Source organism: Belonocnema kinseyi, chromosome 3 (genome assembly GCF_010883055.1).
Source record: "Belonocnema kinseyi isolate 2016_QV_RU_SX_M_011 chromosome 3, B_treatae_v1, whole genome shotgun sequence".
NCBI classification, from domain to species: Eukaryota; Metazoa; Arthropoda; class Insecta; order Hymenoptera; family Cynipidae; genus Belonocnema; species Belonocnema kinseyi.
The window spans coordinates 63,509,391-63,515,993 of NC_046659.1; positions in this window are offsets into that span (position 1 = coordinate 63,509,391).

The window sequence follows — 6,603 nt, forward strand, 5'->3', positions numbered from 1 at the left end:
TTTTTTTATAAAGTAGTTTCCTGCTTCCTTCAAAGTCGTTTTGTATTTTTATCTCTTCTTCTGCTCTAATTGTATCTTTACTTTCTTTAACTAATCGTTTTATCCTGTTTTCGCGTCTATAATTTCTGCAGGCACTTTGTTTCTGGTTCACATAATTTCTGACAAGGTTAAATGAAAATTTATGATTTTAATTTAAATGGATTTAATAGTAATTTTCTATCTCTAATGCGATTTTTTGTATACATGAAATTATAACAGAAAATTCATATACCTAATCACGCATAAAATGGGATTTTCTCAGTTTTATTCATGTAAAAGATTTTAAATAAAAATTATTAACCTAATTTAATGACAAAGTTACTTTTATTTAATTTTTACTTGTTAGAGAGTAAAGAAAGATTTGTTTTTATAGTTTCTGAAGTGTGGGGTTCACAAGCTGCACACTGAAAGTCCCAAACAGGTCCTTTTATGGGAGACGGTAACTCGATTCTTTCAGTTTCAGCAGACGTTTTCATGTATGGATACAGTGATACGTTACCATCTAATTTGTTTCTATAATTACAAATATGTTTACATATCTTCTAGAATGCCTTTTTATTGCTTAAATGCTTTCAAACATACAATTTTTTTGAATACAAGATTCAATACATTATTAAATTTGGACAAAATATTCTCTTCGGCTAAAGTTCGAAACGTTGAATGAGACGACTTTAAAAAAATCGAAATTTTCCCCCGGAAGAAAATAATTTAACTGCTTTTTGACTTCAAATTTCAAAACAAATTTTGCACGAGGTGTACACAAAAACTTCAAAATTAATTTTTTATGACCAGAAAAGTATTAAATTTCACAAAAACTTCCCGTGTAAATGCCTCAATATGCATCATAGATGGTCGATTTTAACATTAAATGAAGAAGTGTATCATTTTTTTAGTTGAGATTAGAAAACATATAACCCAAAAGTGATATAGAAAAAATATTAAAAACTAACTTCCAATGACCGGGAAAGTGTCAAATTTGACCAAAAGTGTCCGTGTAAACACATAAATGCACATTGACGGTTAATTTCAATTTAAAATGAAAAAAGCGGGCGATTTTGAATTTTCTTTAGCGAATGAATGCGAAAGAGAATGAGAAGGATGCTCCCCGTGTGGAAAAATGTTCTGGTGCTGGCCTGGCCCAGACCAGACCGCCATGTTTCCAGACCTGGCGCTGACCAGATGGTCAGCTGCTAGTTATGAGCTGGTCAACCGCTAGTTATAAGCTGGTCAGCCGCGAGTTATTGGCTCGTCAAACACTAGTTAATGGCTGATCGATTAATGTTTTATCGTTGAGAATCACATCGTCGATGTTTAAAGGATACGCTTTGAGGATATGCTCAAAAAGCAAAACATGATTTCCTACAAAAATATATAATACGCATGTTTGATATAATCAGTAAAAATTCAAATTTTGCGTCAAAAATATACTGCTATCAATAAAATCAATAAATTAAAGGATGGTTTTAAATAATTATTCTTTTATAAGGGATTGTCCATATATTACGTAAGACGTTTTTCTGTTGTTTGAATAAAGACGGAAATAATATTTTTATCAAGTTGAAAAGGACACAGCGATATAAACAACAGAAAAATGTCTTACGTAATATATGGACGATCCCTAATAGATAAAAAGTAGGTTTGTACTTACTATTTATTTAATAACTTAAGAAAGACTGGTACATTCTATGCCTCCGCTTTTACAGCTAACTTTTGGCAGGATGAATATATTGTTAGGAAAATAATAAGAATTTTTGACAGTTTGTGACACTTGATCGACAAAAACTAGCACTATTTCCGAGAGGTCGAAGCCAAGCACTGTCAGAATACTTAAAGTTGTGACGTCAACTAGCAAGATGTCTACACGCCGAGGCCCAATCAATAAAATTACAATTGCTTGGGAAAACTTGATTGTTTTAATGGCTTGCATGCAGAAATTTCACTATAAATTTTTTTGGTTTAAAAAATTTCATTAGAGGCTCTGTAACTTTTTGAAATGTAAGAAAACATTTACTGTATCGAACTTAGATTTTTTTCTTGGCTCGCTGATCAGCGCCAGGCCTGGACCAGACCAGACTGTCAAGATGATAAGAAAAAAAGTCGTGTTTTCATAGTTTGAATTTCTTATTTTCCATTATTTAAGACACCCTGTAACTTTTTCGAAATACATAAAAAAAATGTGGTGGTGGAACTTAAAATTTTTTTCTATTGGCTTGCTGGTCAGCGCCAGACCTGGATCAGGCCAGACTACCAAGGTGATAGAAAAGAAGGCTTGTTTTTATGCTTTAAATTTCTGATTTTTCATCATTTCAGACACCCTGTAATATTTGTGAAGTATGTAAACAAAATTTGCTGATGGAACTTATGCTTTTTTCGTTTTTGGCTACCTGACCAGTACCAAACCTGGGCCAGAACAGACATTCCAGACTAGACGGTCTAGATAAAGTCAAGCCTGAGCCCGACTGACGTCAGACCTGAGCCACATCAGTTCTTCCAGACGAGACAGTCTAGATAAATCCAGACCTGGGCCAAACCTGTAACTAAACTGCCCGGACATTTTTCCACATGAGTCTCTCAATGAATTGAAACAACTTTTAAGACTGAACATAAGAAGGCGATAAATTTCACGTTATATTTTTAATTATAGGGCTTCTACATGTTGTCTTATACGGGGTGTAATTTTGGTTAAAAATTCAACTTTTAAGTCGAAAATTCAATGGTTTGGTTGAATGGTGTGTTGGAAAGCTCCACACCACCATGCTGGATTGATGAGATTTCCAAGAGTTCCATCAAGAGTTTTCTTAAGATTTCCCGCGCAGAAATCTGAGATTTCTCAGTAGTAGACCATTGTATTTTTTAAAAAATGTATCTTTTTTTGATAAAAAAACGCTTCTGGATAAAAATTCAACTATTTGGTTAAATATTTATGTATTTTCTTAAGAATTCATCTTTTTTAGTGTAGGATAAATCTTCTTGTTTGAGATTTTTGCTTTTTAAAAATGTAATTATTTGATTGAAAATCCAACTATTTTGAAGAAAGCTCGCCGTTTTAGCTTAAATATTCAACTATTTGCTTCAAAGTTTACGTATTTTATTTAGAATTCGTCTTTTATATCAGAAAATTAATCTTTTTGTTTGAAAATTCATCCTTTTTAACTTAAAAATGCTACATTTTGGATCGATTATTTTCTTTATTGACTGAAAAATCGTTCTTTGTTGAGGATATAAATATTTTGTTAGAAATTCTAGTTTTCTGGTTTAAACTAACTGTTTGTGATTTAAAATGAAAAATTTTCCTTGGTTAAAATATCAACTATTATATTTCTTGTTGGAAATTCGCAACTTCTTGTTTGAAAGTTGAGCTACTTTGTTGATTCATAAGAAACAGTAAGATCTAACCAAACCAACGGCCCCTCCCCCAAATTATCTTACGTTATTTTTAAATGACTCCTACATAAATCTACGACAGCAAATTTAGTCGTCAAAACTCACGGCAGATAAGGGATTGGGCATCAAAACTTACGGACCCTAACAAAGGGAGATACGTGGTTGGAAAGTTCAAAAATTCAATTTGGTTTCCTAAATCTCGGGGGGGGGGGGGGGGGGGGGGGGCAATCACCCTTCCTGGATCAGCCCTTGAATTCACTTAAATAACTTCAAGTAAGTGTACACACTATCAGTCAAGTTGTAAATTCCTCGATTCTCCAGCATTGCTATAATTAATAAAGAATCTAAATAAAGAATAAATAGTTTTAAAAAACTATTAAAAGTAACAAGTTTTCTATAAAAATTTGAAATTGAGACTTCTTTACAATATTTGTATAAGGGTTTGAAGATTATATTTTTAATGTAATATTTGTTCATATTAAATATTATATGAATATATATTTTTCAAAGAAAATGAAATGTAAACTTGTGGGAACTTTTCAAATTAGAAGTAGCGATATATCTTACATGAAAATTAATTTCAGAACTGTATAAATATTAGTCTACTTTATCTGATTGGAATTATTTAAATTAGTATACTAATATGTATATAAAAATGAATATTATATCAACCTCGTGTGAGAAGTTTTTTTGGTTTAAATTATTACTTTCAAGAATTTATAATTTTCAATTAAACGATTAAAAAAATTTCAATTGAAGAAAAACGAATTTCATTTTTAGCTATTTACATTATCAAAAAAAATCGTTTTCACAATATTTTGTATTGTAATTTATCTGATGTTTTGGGTTAACATCATTTTCGCAAAAATTGCGCTTGTGCCATTTCGTTGCACCACCCTTCAATATAAAGCCACTAAATTAAAAAATGTCAAAATTCAAACATTCGAAATTCAATAATTTTAAATTAAGAAGTTGAACATTGTACAATTTCAAATTAAAAATAACACTAAAAATAATTATTGTTTTGTATAATCATGTCAGATTACATCAATTAAATTTTGACAATTTTCAGTTTGATGTAATTAAAATTGAATATTTTGCAATTTAAACAATCGTAAATTGCATAATTTAAAACATATCAAACTGTTTAGTACCCAACTTTAAATAATTAAATATTGCAGCCTAAAAAATAATTAAAATTTGTTTATTTTAATAATTTCAGATAGCAACTTCATAAGTTTAAAAATTTCATATTATTACCTCTTAAAATAACACAATTTTGAAATGATTCCTGTACTAACACTGAAGAAAAATCCATATTGTTGTCAAGAAATAATGAAATTTGGACTATAAGTTTTTCCTAAACAAAACTTTAAAAAATCAGATAAAGTCTTTTTTCCATTATTTCATACTTAAATATAATGAAAATATCAATTTTAGATATCAAAAATCGCATTATTGTAACGTAGATAAATTATAGAACGAAAATGATACAAATTTATGTGGATTTATATCTGAGTTTTCCGGCAATACAAGCGGATTCTAGATGAATTTATTTTGTAATGAATTATATAAACTAGTTTTGAAATAACATCTTTTAATTAGTATCATTACTGTCATATTTTTAGGCCATTATATGTTAATAAATAACCTTCATGCAAAGCGTTCAAGTAAAAAATTTAAGTCTTGAAATTTCGCCGTTCCTTATTTAAACTTGAGAGATTTGCCCTAAAAAAATAAAAATATATCTGAAAGCACATTTTCAGACAATTGTTTTTGCTAACTATTAATAAATAATAAGTTCTTTCATTCATTTTCTGATAAATTTTCACCGCAACTTTAACAGTTGAAATGGGCTATAAAATAGCAAACTCGCAGAGTTATCTAGTGTCACCGAGTGGAGTATCAAATTTTGAAATTATTTTTATAATATTTAGAGTGGTTGTATTGAAAAGTATTTGAAAATACTCATTTAGGACTAAGAATCACTCAAAAAGTGTGTCACCGAATTCAATAATACGAAAATCAGACAATGCATATTTTGAAAAAATTGGTTAAATTACGAATCATATTCCTATAAGTATTCATCACATGGAAAAAACAATGATATCGTAATTTAATTATTTCTAACAAGCTGTATTTCATTGGCCTAACCCCTCACCTGAGGGCTAAGCCCTGCCGACTGCAGCTTTTTATGAAAATCAAAACATTTAAAAATAAGAAAATGTGATGGTTTGCTTCTGTGGTATTTAATGTACTGGAAAAATTACCTTTAAACATATCCAACAAGAAGAATAAGTTATTTTGAATAAAAATAGAGACAGCTGTAATATAACCTCTTATTCGTTGACATTCTACTGGAAACGGACTTTACGCAATGTTTCTGCCGTACTAATAAAAGAAACCTGCATACTGACCGGATTGATAATAATAATATTTAATCATGGACATAAGAAACAAGGGACTAGACTTGCCATTGCGGGGGTGATGCAATGAGTTTGTCGGCAAAAATGCTCGTGCGCATAAACAAATGGCACTTCGTAAGATGGCGGCTCCCCCACTCATTGAATTCTCCCCCCTCCCGTGGATTCAACCCCGCTCGCCAAGTTAGGATGGCATGCCTAGTCCCGTATTTCCTATGTCCGTGTATTTAATAGTTTCTTCCATGTAGCCCACAAGATAAGTTGCTGTTCTACATTGCCGATCATTTATCGACGAAATTTGTGACGTGTATCACCTAAGAGCTTGTGAATATTATTTTCGTCGAGCCTGCCCAAAGTAGAACTAAAATGGTTAAATACTAGCCATGCTATAAGGAAAATCAACTTTGCCCCACTGGTTGGCGTTGCCCCCTCCCCCTACCCTAGGTACTTTAACCTCATATTAATAAAAAAATTTATACAATCACGAAATTATTTAAACCGTAAAATTACTATTATTATTATTAGTTCGACGGTGAAGGAATCTTGAAAGATGATCAATACACCCATCCATAGTATGACGGTCTCCACCCAAGTATAACTGTTCCAAGCGTTGCCAAACGGGTATGTTGCGCTGCGGATCACGACACAAAGATGAATCCGGCTCGAAGGACCATATGTTGCGCTGCGGATCACGACACAGGACAAGCTCATACGTTAGCTTGCGTTAGTGATCACTCCTTGGAACGTTTAGGAACAA